Source organism: Bombus vosnesenskii, unplaced genomic scaffold (genome assembly GCF_011952255.1).
Source record: "Bombus vosnesenskii isolate JDL3184/JDL3185 unplaced genomic scaffold, Bvos_JDL3184-5_v1.1 scf7180000013264, whole genome shotgun sequence".
Taxonomy (NCBI): Eukaryota; Metazoa; Arthropoda; class Insecta; order Hymenoptera; family Apidae; genus Bombus; species Bombus vosnesenskii.
The window spans coordinates 427,112-439,593 of NW_022882924.1; the positions used below are offsets into that span (position 1 = coordinate 427,112).

At 41.4% G+C, this 12,482-nt stretch overlaps 1 protein-coding gene across 1 annotated transcript in view; it reads right to left on the bottom strand.

Moving 5' to 3' along the window:
- The window catches only part of LOC117241448 (chromatin complexes subunit BAP18), a 43,549-nt gene extending 31,088 nt beyond the window's left edge, over window positions 1-12,461 (bottom strand). The window contains exon 1 of the mRNA XM_033507385.1: window positions 12,272-12,461. The gene's annotated coding sequence lies outside the window, so the exon portion shown is untranslated. The remainder of the gene's footprint in view (window positions 1-12,271) is intronic.
- Window positions 12,462-12,482: the final 21 nt, after the last annotated feature.

Sequence of the window (12,482 nt, forward strand, 5' to 3'; positions counted from 1 at the left end):
CGATCGTAATGGTCGTTGCGTAGTGGAGTGCTGGTCGAGTCGGAGGCATCGTTGCGACACCTCGATCTTTCTCGTCTTTTCGATGTCGATGAATTTTTGAAGGATGAGAAGATAAGGAGCGAAAAAGATTTTCGTTTACTCGGTCGCGTATCTTCCTTTGTCCCTGTCGGAAAACATAAACTTATCGGCTTATCAGGCAAGTTTTTTTTCTCTAGAACGCCTAGCACGTATATCACCGTGAGGCAACGTCCACGATGGTTCGAGCGATCGCATTTTTCGTTGGAATCGCGCAACTATCCCCTTGGCTGTTAACCGATAACGAATCGCGATATTAGTTGGTTTTGCAACTTGTACGTCGTTGACGAGGTCACGCGCGATCTTTCATCGAGAGAGTTTGTTTTGAGAAAAGAAAAGACCGTTGATCTCTGGATGATTCGAACGCGTGTACATATTCACCACCGAACGAAAACGTGTATTTTCCTTTTCATTTCGCACGTTTTCAGCTTTTGTTGGACAGAATGATTTTTGACTCCGTAATCGGCTCTCTTACGACAACGATACAAAACCAAGTTCTTTTTACATAATACAAAACAAAACAAACAAATAATGTCCGTTAAAATTGATATATGTATATATAGTATATATACTCGACAAGATCGAATCTAACGATTCCAACTACCGTTCTAGGATTGAAACAAAAATTAACCTTTCTCTTTTAGTTTCTCTTTTAGTTACTCGATCGAGTTTCCGTGAAAACACCGGAAACGTTGCATCTGCCTATAATGAAACAGTTACAACGGTGTAACCCATCGACCACCTAACGTCTAACGGTTAACCGAAGCAGGATCGTCGAGGACTTGGGGTCTTAATCGATATTCAAAGAGTAATCGCGATAAAGATACTCGCTTGTACGACCCCTGAACAGTCGAGGTTGCTTTAGGAGCCTCGAGACGTGTCTTTGCGAGTCATGGACTCGAAAATGGTCACGTTCGCTCGATTAAGACGGCGGTCGCGGAGCCGGCTTCCGCCGTCACCGTGTTTCGCTTTAAAGGCATTCTACGTATTGGCTTGTTCGGAAAACTCGTCCATCGTATCGTAGGTAAATTAGAAGGTTACGCGTATATTTTGATACACTCGCTCGTATCTATCCTCCCATCGTCTTTCCGCGTGCTCTTCCACGTGCTTTTCGTACGATGCTCGTACAAGTATTTGGAAAATCGATATTTTTATTTTACCATCGGAAGAAATAAAGGGAATAAACGGAGACCGACCTCTCGAGATCTTTTTAATTTTTAAGATCGAAGAAACTATTACGCAGATGCTGTATATTATTACGTAAATAGGACAGCAGCGTTCTTTCGTTATCTTCCAAGTGCTATAACCGTAGAAAAATCAATCGATTACATCGAGACTTTTTTCAAAGACAGGCGAAAAGATCAATCTCTAGACTGTGCGTACGAGAATTTCGTACGTCTCTCTCGTACGTCTCGACGTGTTCAAAGGCTGCTACTACTTGAAAAAAAACCGAGAAAAATTCGTCGAACGAGCCATCGATGGCCACCAAGCTCGTAAGCGATGATTCGAGACTGGCTGGCAAGGAAATGGCGTGTCATGACTGTTATCTGTCCTCGATGGAGGTTCGTCCGCGCGTCAGGAGAAAGAACGTATACACAGGAAATCCCTGGCCGTGCTACGAGGCTCCGTTTCCGGCGATATCACGCGCCTTATCGGTCGTCCCGGAAAACTTGGTTTAACGCTCGTTATTTAAGCCTACGTATTTATTTTCTACTTGGATATTTCGATTCTCCGAACGACTTCCCTCTCGTTCATAGACAACACGGATAAGAGTGGGCAATTTCGAAGGTTCGAAATACGATTTGTCAAAGTGGGACGTAAATATTTTTACCATTGTCGTTTCGTTATACGTTTTGAGATAAATTATAATTTATCTCGTATAACGTATCGCGTATAACGAACTCGTTTGGCCGATGATACGTCGAGGATCGTTACGAAAATAGGTGGCAAACGCAAAGTTCGATTAGCATCTTAGGTAAGCGTAACGCGTATAATACGAGACAGTCGTTGGCAATACCGACGTTACGACCACGTTCCATCGATCTACTGGTTTTCCAAGCTAACGATTCTTCGTGTCCGATTCGTTAACGCGATTACAGTTTCCCAATCGTCGTCATAATCTCGATTTATATTCCGACGTCTAACGATCATCGTCGAACGAAATATGTCCCAAGTTACACAAACGCGTTACACGGCGTGATGCAATCGCGGACTAGAAAAGGCATATTCGAATCACCACGCGAACGCGTTTTCTTGCTCGCGGGTTCGCGCGTCTTTCGTAAATCGTTGCGTCGTAATACCTAAAATCTTTCTGTCTTTGTTTGCAAAAATATACCTTCGATACGATCTTTAATGCAACTTTTAACGTTCGTCAAAAGTATTTCGTTGTAAAAAAAATGTTCACCCGTGATATATGAAAATTCCTCCTCGGCTGTCTTTTCTCTTTTAGCGTTCCTTGTATTTGTTAAGTATCGGATTAATTGGTTAGGGCAATATCGTGTTTCGCGGTATCGCGTACTCGAGATTCATTTAGTCGGATAAAATGCGAAAGGAAGAAAACGGAGGAGAACGGAGGAGAACGGAGGAGAACGGAGGAGAAGGAAAGAAAACGGAAGAAAACTATTACATGCGATGATATTTTATATGTCGGAGAGGGAAGGACAGCGAGACTTTCCGTCGGGAATGCTGGGAAAAACCTTCCATCGCCATAGTCAAGATTTTAATATTTAAGCCATAAAAATAAGGAAAACAACTTTTAATGTTCCAACCTGGCGTTACGACGATGGGTTCGGGTTTAAGGTGACATAACGGGCCACTAGACGTAGCCACGGTCACGGGAGGGCCGCGTACCTGACAGAGGTACGGAATGATCTCCTTAAAGACAAGGATTGACCCGAGAAGCGGGGACAGGAGTATATAAGGGTAGGTTCATCTGGATTCAGGGAGTTTTCAGTTACTTAGTCGTTGAGCGAATTGCCGAGTAAGTCACGCCGATACTGGTCTTCCCGTGGACCGTGGATACGTTATCGAACTTGGATTCGTTGTCACCATCATCTCGGACATCCTATTGCCGTTACTCATAGCCTCTTGTAGTGCCCACATTCGCACTGCTAAACACTAACCACATCCGCGACGGTAAAGTAAGTAAAGGTTCGTAGAACGCCCCAAAGTGCCAACCTGACTCCGACATATATTTTTATATTAGCCGTCTAATACGACGCGTAATACTTTTCGATGTAAAACTCCAGGTTGATACATGTAATAAACAGGTAATAAATTACAAAGCAAATAAACATCGAGGAAAAGAGAAATGGCAGTTGTCGGGATTGGTATTATAAATCATCGTTACTAGCCTGCCAAGTATCGCTGACAATTTCCTACGTACCTACCTACCTACCTATTTATCTATGTATAAATTGGCGATACTTTCGCGTAGAATCGTAATCGTATCGCGACGTCGACAAAGATGATCGCAATAACCGTTGTAATATCGCGAAAGATGGAGATTTTTACGGAACATCGAGACTAGTATTTATGGTTATTTTGTTATTTACGTTCGCTCGATAGCCGCTTACACAGAACGTTGCGCTCCGAGTTGCGAAAAAGGAGAACGATACGATTCAGTGGAATCGGATATCTAAAAGCCAGTTTTTGTAATCGGATGCAATCCGAATTGATTAAACGAGACGTTGCACCACGATAGTTGTTCCCTCTTACGAAAAGCAAGCTCGGCGACTTGCACGGTGGGGGCGATGCGCCGCGTCTCGTGTAATTGACGCGAATCGATATTAAAGAAAAGAAGTCATCGAGCGTGTTTTATCGAATCGATATTTCGATATTATAGGAATCGTTGTCGGACGTCCTATACGTTGCAAACAAATAGAAAACAAAGCAAAGATAAAATAAAATTATTTATATGTAAAATCTGACGGTGAATCGTAAAATAGCAATGTCTGCGTATTGTCACGCGTAAGTCGTGCATTTGATATTTTACGAAAGAACGCTTAACGTTCGTCAACGTAAAGAAGAAAGATGGGGCTAGATACTAGGACGACTAAAACGCAGACTGGAAATTGCCAAGACTAATTATCTGTAAAATTCAGCGATGCAGTGGCGGGCAACGAGATATAGGTATTACGATCGGCACGAGTCGATATCGTGCGATCGACGAGACGGACGATACTTGAAGAAGGATTTGCAGTAATCGTTTACTACTTGCGTAGTTCGGTAGCAGAGATAAGATCGAAATAAAATTATAGAAGTTTGCTTGGAAAATTTGGCAACTTAGCGAGAAGCAATCGAGTACGTTACGCAAAGTCGCTGTTACGTAATTAGAACGAATCGATATTTGACGAAACGTATAGAAACTATTGCGCGATCGTACGTTGTAACGACGAAAGAGAATTAAACGAAGAATTAAATAAAAGAGAATTAAAATGATTTTCCCCGCACAAATGTCCATCGACGTAACGAAACGACGGTATACCACTAATTTGCCTGACAGGTGTGAATTTTAGTGCGTCAAAGGAAGGACGCGACGCGACGCGACACCGCGACGGAACGAAAGATCGAACGGGCGCTGCCTGGACGCATGCTATATCGCACGTAGCGGCAAGGTGCGTAGTAACAGACCTTTGATATTGCGTGGTAAAGTTGTACTCGGCTCGTTACACAATTTCGTGCAGCCGTTGCAAACCTCCTCTCCTTTGTTCGCGATAATTCCCTCCTCGCGATTTATGGCCGCCCCGACGACGGGTTTGCAAACGAAAAAATCACCAGTGTATTCTCCGATGAGACGGCATGTTTGAATACCGTACGCGTTAAACGGCAATGCCAAGCAACGTCGAAAATAACAAGTTAAATATTCTCGAACGTATCGTAGTGGTTAACTCGAGTATCGGTCCCACAACGACGTTAGAAATTGTTCGACTGCCAGCGGTGTAAAAAATCGTGGATTATAAATTTGCCGATCCAGACGCGTAATAGACAGGCGACAAGGTTTACGATATAAACGTTTCCTATGCAAACGTCGTCTTGCTGTTGGTTAAGTTTTTTAACCCAACTTCTTTCGTAACCGTAATCGTTATTGTCCGCTTTTACGCGCGTCATCGGTAAAAATTTGTAATCGAAGGTCAGAAACAGCCACGAAGATAATTATAATATCGTTCCGCGTCTTTGTTCCTCGTAGGTTAGCGTTCGTGCATAATTTCCCAGCGATAACGCAAAATACGCGTTGTCTCGAATGTCTCGTTGGTAAAATTAAGAAAAAGCGGAAAACAAAGCGATATAACGGAGAATCGAAGGACTCGATTGGAACATTATATTGGAACATCGGATACACCGTGGAAATCTAGTTTAGAGTTTTTAAAACGTGAAATTATTCGCGTATTTTCTTTCGCGGATTTGTAACGAGATAGTAACGAGAAGGAAAAATGCGGAGAGAATTTGCCGGAAAGTTCCGAGTCGTTACCTCCGAGTTGAGACTCGTGAATCGTATTCCGTTTTATTCGTTCCTTCGTTTTCGCCATCGATTTAAACTGTAAAATGAAAATGTAACTTTTGTCGTAGAATTTATCTGCCTGCTTATTTTTCTTACTGACGAGCGATAGAAGAAAGAAGAAAGATCGTTCGCGCCTTGCGTCAGATTATTTTATCGGAGCGTCGCGTTTGGTGGTCGATCGATCGCGTTGTAACGATCTCTTTCTTCTTTTTCAAACGATCGGGCTCTCGATCGTACGCATTTCTTCGATGGACGTTCCATTCGCGTTTCTTTCTTACGTATCTCTCTTCTTCTTTTGCGATACTTTTCGGGATTTTATAAATCGAGCGATAACGACTTATCGAATAAAATGAACGTGAGATAACGATAAATTGCATTCAAGGTAATAATACAAATATTTCGAAAAGTTCGTTACGTCGTACCAGCAACGCGAAAGCTTCCGATAAAACGTAGAACATTGAAATAGGAGCAAACGTTTTAACGCAAAATGCACTTGTATCGATTTATCGATTTGTTCCTTTCTTCTGACAAATTAATCGACGATTTTTCATCGGCATCGCGTCTCCGTTCGTCCCTTTTCCATCGAAACGTTATATTCGATCAGCCATGCGTTATTTATAAAAGTCTCGAGCGACAAAAGCGCGTCAGCTTGTAGTCGTCGGAAGTAACAATTTTTACAACGATTGCCTACGTCATTACTTTTTCCTCTCCATCGCATCGGCCCGTCTCGTGAGGCATCCGCAAAAATAGTTTCGACCGTGAACATAATCGTACGTCCGGCTCGTTTACCATGAGAATGGCCGCGCGACTGCTGTCTGCAGTCCGATCGACCGTTCGTACGAGCCATTGCGAAAGAAATTGCAAAAATTCGCCAAACGACGATGATCACGAAATTCGTTATCTTGGAAATTGTTAACATCGATGACCGGTTGAGAGGCAAAGATGCGAATCGTACAAAATATCAAGTCTATTTTCCACCGTTTTTTTCCACACAAAAATTCGATAACATTTGCAGATTTTGAACAAAATGTTCAAGCGTGATTTTCTAAATGCGATTACACGCAATTCCCTTTATAATTTATCGTCGTAACATACGTTAGTATCGAGACAAGGGAAATGTACGTTGCGCGAAAATTCATCGTACCGTGTAAAGTATAATTTCTTTGCTATTTATGCTTTCTACGGTCTCTGTACGAAATTAGGATAGAACGCTATAAAGGTTCCGTCGTAACGTTACACGTGTCGTTTCGTTACAGTTTCTTCCGCGTGATATCGAATATCGAAAATCGGTACGTAAGTAGTACGATTTGAATGTCTCGCGCTTTTTTCTTTCTTTCTAACAATCTTTATTTCGTTATCTCTTTCGAGAGATGTTTTGTGAAAAAATTCAATAAAGTACGACGATACTCTTTAAAACGGAACGATACATCGTTTTATTTTTAAATGACGAAGAGTTGGCAAACATCCCGATATTTTTCCGTACATCCAGGATTACTGGAACCACTTTCTATAGAGTTGACGCGATATCTTGTAAAGTCAAAAAGGTATACGGATCAATTTTTTATTCTAGTTTACATGATAAATACATATATGTGTAGATATACAGGGTGGTCGGTAAACTGGTGGTACTAAAAGACCGCGGAACTAAAAGAAGCAGGCCATCGGACTTCGGGTCCAAGTGCCACCAAGTGTGGGGCCCCCGGGTATAGAACGACGGCGTGCCGCAAGAGGATGCGGAGCGAAAAGCAGGGGAATACGCGACGCTAGGAAGGAAGCCGATCAGCTACACCTAACCCGACATATATATATTACCTTACACAGGCAATATATAAATGTAAATGCAAATAGCGAATATACGTACAGAAGAGAAACGAGCGTACTTAAGAGACTCTCTATTATTACGTATAAAGTTGACGGTATACGATTTTTATAAAAATCAAAAAATCGGATGGAAGAACTTTGCTACATAAGGTTCAAACGTTAGTCGCGTGTTTTCTCTTCTAAATTTTTATCTTAGATTTATCCTACTTTCAGTATACCGTTATAAAGTTTGTAAATTTGTTCGACTTGTCATTATGCTGTTATCAAAGCAAACTATTCGTCATAGAAGTTACGTAGGATAAAGTAAAAAAAAAATTGTAATCAATTATATTCTTTCGAGAAAGGACAGTACTTCTCTCTCTCTCTCTCTCTCTCTCTCGTTTTATCTTCATCGCTGTCTAAACTCCACCGATTAAAAACAAAAGCGCTACGAACGATGTCGTCGAATCTTACGCAATTTCTCGTGAAATATCTCTCAACAGCATGCAACGAGAGTCTAGTTTTACATCAACCTAACCATAGATAAAGATTTGTCACGTTCCTCGGTCGTTGCAGTTGATCGATCAAAGGTTCAAATGCCGCGAGATCTTGGTTCGTCGACCATCTAATAAGCAACGATCTAACTCGCTTTATCTACGTATAATAATCGGTAATAGATCTCACGCGATGCCGCGTAAATACGTAGCACGAGATTACAACTAGTCATACTTTTCCAAAACAAGTGTTCGTGAAACAGGAAATCGTGCAACCGTTGCACAAATCTTTCAAATATTTACGAAAGTTGACGAATTTTTGAATCATCGAGACAACGATATTTTCGTCGTCGTGTCCTATTGTCTTCGAAGCGACGAGTCAGCGTCGCATACCTTTCGATGAGTAAGTTCCTGGGTATAATTGAATCACGATCAAGCCGATCTTTTTGGTACGTGCACAGTGTACACGCCTCGCAAAGAGCCGCGGCTAAGCTAATCGACAAGCTGCGACGTGTCGCGTATTCTCCACCGATATTCCACCTATCTACCGGACGATCGTTATCGATTCGCCCACCAAATATCTGCGAAATTTGTAAACCTGTATAGATACTTGGAAACCGTGTTAGATTTTGCCGTTGGCGCAGGTTTGTTCGCAAGAGAAAATTTTTCAGTGGTATAAAATACGATTTTAACGTTTCGATCGATCGATCCACCAAATCGTCCACTCGACTTCGAGTGTTAATTTGCTCGAAGAATCGCGGCTGCTATGGTAAGGTATCGTTAGTTTACGCCGGAACGGCTTCTACGTTTCGGCTTCGGAGACCGTGTAAACAAAAGTATGACGCTGTTTATCTATTTCTCGACAGATATAATTACAAGTTACAGATACGTACAGTATATCGTAGAATATTATAATACCGCGAGTGTAAAATATTTTAAAAGTTCTTTAACCAGTCTTCAACCAGTTCAGTTTCTGAGTTGTAGACCGGATAAACAGAAACAAGTAGTTTGTAGATGACGTGATAGATAATTAATCGATCGAATTTCCACAAGAACTTTGACATAAATAGTTCGACAACTTTTCTCGTTCTGTGCGTAACTCGCGACAAACCTTGCCATTTGCGAGAATATTCTTATTAACGACTTTTACGGGAAATTGCGTTTGTTTTTTTCTTTTTTTTTTTTTTTTTTTTGATATTTTCACGAGGTCGATACGTGTGTACGTATATCGGAAAGAAGGGAAAAAGAGATTCGTCGTTAAAGAACGAAGGTCGCGCGTCCAGTGTACTCGTTCGAATCAACGATAACTTTTCGCAATCACGACGGTTGGTCGATGACTTTCCGAATTCATTAATATCCGTTTTATTTACGCAACTTTCGTACTACGGTAGATACGATTCTAAACATCGTATCTGATTTATCGAAGGCCGAGTTATCGATTCCTCGAGCGGAGTATCGTCCTTCCTAGAGTAAATCGTTGGCTTTTTACGGAATGATCGAAATAGTAAGTTGTTTTAGAAATAATCTTTGACGGAAAGGTAACGAAGACGGACGAAACAGAAACAGGAAGACGTACGTATGCGAAAATGCGTCGGGGAATCGATGGAAAACACTAGGCGTAACGATGAAAATCTCGTCAGGCCCAAGCGACTCGTAAAACCATCCAAAACTCTTTTTATCGTCGAAAATAAGGCCTGGAAGATGAACGGCACGGCGGTTGCGAGCAACGCTATCGAAATTCTGTTCGTAACAAACATACCTTAGCCTTGAAGACGTTTCAGACCGTATACGAAGATAAAATTTCTGCGCCGATAGCTGGCGAAATATCGCGCGAGAATCGAAAGGACCGAAATCGCAATTTAAATTCTAGAAACAGGAATCAACTACGATTAACATTTCAATTGGCAAAGCTAAGCTCCGCTTGTATTATTCATAGGTCGTTAACAGGCGTTAAATTAACGTGCGAGATAAAAATATGACAAACCGACAAATAAAATAAGGATGCGAAACTAATCGATGGCCGAACGGAGAAGAGAACATTTTCGTAATACATACACACGTACGCTTATATACACATGTATATCGTGATTGCTCTTAGTCTTTATCCGGATTAGATACGTTTGAATTCGAATAACTTGATTTCAAAACATTATTCAGCTTGAAGCGTTTTCGGTTCGGTAGCGAGAATAAAAGTACGTAATACGATCACACGTCGTTACTTTTAAATCGCGGGATATTGAAAAAGAATGTTGCGAGATTTCTACTGTCGGACAGGTAGGAAAAAGGTAGCTCGCCACAAGCTTACCGTCCGAATCGAACTCTCAGAATCTTATCCATTTGAGATTTCTTTCTAGTCATGTTCCGCGGTTCCCTTTGAGACACGGGTGAAACAAGCATAGGTGCGAAGTACGAATGCGATCGTGAGTACCCGAAAATCCAGTACGTTGATTATTGCTCGGACCATTAAGAAAGAAGAATCGAAAACGCCTGCGTCGCTTACGTGGCTACTTCGAATCGAAGATGTCCAACGATTCTCGAGTTTCATACGTACGAGCGCTTGGGCAACTTCGAATTATAATAAACGATATTAAAAATAAAATTTTGTAAAACACGTCTACGTAACTACGTTATCGGACGGTTGACGCATATTATCGAGATGTATCGTTTCCGGAACGCGGCGAGCCGCCGTGTTTTTCGTTGACATACATGGATCGGCTTGAATCATCGAGCCGCGAAACGAAGCAACCGGCACCCACGTAAGTGGCAGAATCGAGTGCGTTAAAAAAAAGCATTATGTTGGCCAATATCCGGTCTGGGGCCTGAGCTCGTTTGGAAATTCGAAGGCCTGCTCCGGCTCCGGCCGTGATCCACCACGCAATCCGCCGTATCTCGTCGGACCAGCGTCTATATTTACGTGCATAAATATACCTTTTACAATAAACGTTTTTCAGTACGTTATAACGCGGCAGAATGTATTTAGCTTTTTCCTAAGCGAGACAATCGGGATATTATTATCGATATCCTTAATACGCAAAACCGGTTTAAATTAAAAGTCTTTACGATTGAAAGAAAACGTTTAATTCGTCCCGATTTCATTTTTTGGCAAGCTTACTCTACTGTTATTACGTATAGTACGTATTATTCCGAAATGGATTTAATTGCTTGTAAGGTAATAAAAAAAAAGGGGGGGGAAAAAAGAGAATTTTTTTTAAACTAACGTAAAATCGACTAAAAGTGGATTTATTTATTAAATTTAGCGCTAATCGAGTAAAAATAAAATTACCTCGGAAATAATGAGATTTCTTATCTCAAAATATGAAAATACAGGTTGTTAAATAACGTTGTTATCAATTAGCAAACAGGTTATCTTCGTATTTAGTATTTTTTCTTCGCATCTATAAGAGAAGAGAGCTGCGAGGCTGAATGTATTTCAAGAAATGACCTGAGAACGACGTACTTGTATCTCTATGTGGCAAAAAGTACGTGCAACGATGATACGATTTCTCACGGTCATCGTCATGGCGAGGTATACGTGGGTGAGGTTACGTGCCCTTAGTTGCCACCGATTGTTTAAGCGTGCCTCCAGCGGTTGCTAAGGAACGTTAAGGTAGGTCAAGGGCACGTCGTTTATGCGAAACGAATACCTCCAATGTGTCTACTCCTTCACCGACTACTTTTCACCGATTGAAAGAGAATTCGATATGGAATTTAGAATAACCAGTCGTACCACCTACTTGTTAGCCTTAAAGACTTTTACATAATAAGTATGTACATCCTTTACTTTTGTTCTCAAGACGAAACATAATTCCGTGTCGGAAAATGGAAAATTTCAATATAACGAATTTCGATCGACCCGACTCGTAACGCGGTAGTAACGCAAAAGCTAACGTAGAAGCAATTAGTGTCATGGATAGTCTGTTGTAAACGTACAAAAAGTTTACGTGTATGACCGCGTGTCGCGGTTTAGGATGCCCACGTACGCACTGATGTGGCCAGTAGCGCAGCTCTAGCCGTCGAGGCCCTTTTATCTCATGCTCCGAAGGAACAAACTTTTCTCGATATTTTCTTTCGTCGTTATTGTACGATGTTTTGTAACTTTCTCGCATATTGCGTCATCATGCAAATTAAGCGTAAACGAAGGATATACTGTAAGGCGTATAAGAGCTAAATAACGAAATGCTGTATCGGTAACGTAACCGAAACCATAGAAAACCCATATTCGTATCTTGAAATGTACAACTGAAATTTACAATCAATATAGGTTATGCGGGAGAAAATAAGACCGTACCGATACAACTTCAGAGTGTACAATAAACAAATTTCTTTTTCGTATCCACGCGATACATCCTAGTCCCTTGAACCGTATCGTCGTCCGATGATTAAGAAAAAAGAGGTAACTCACCGCAGGAAGCTGGAAACAAAAGAACGCGTCCTTCTTTGTAATTTGTCATCTAAATTTGAATCACGTTTTCACGAGCACGATAAACACGCGAGGGCACCGCACAACGCGACGTACTTGCGCCGACACTGTAAATCTGTCAAACACGCATGCGCGTTTACGTCTTTTTCCCCCACCATGTACTAACCGATTCTGTCGGGTTAAGCGTTAAGCC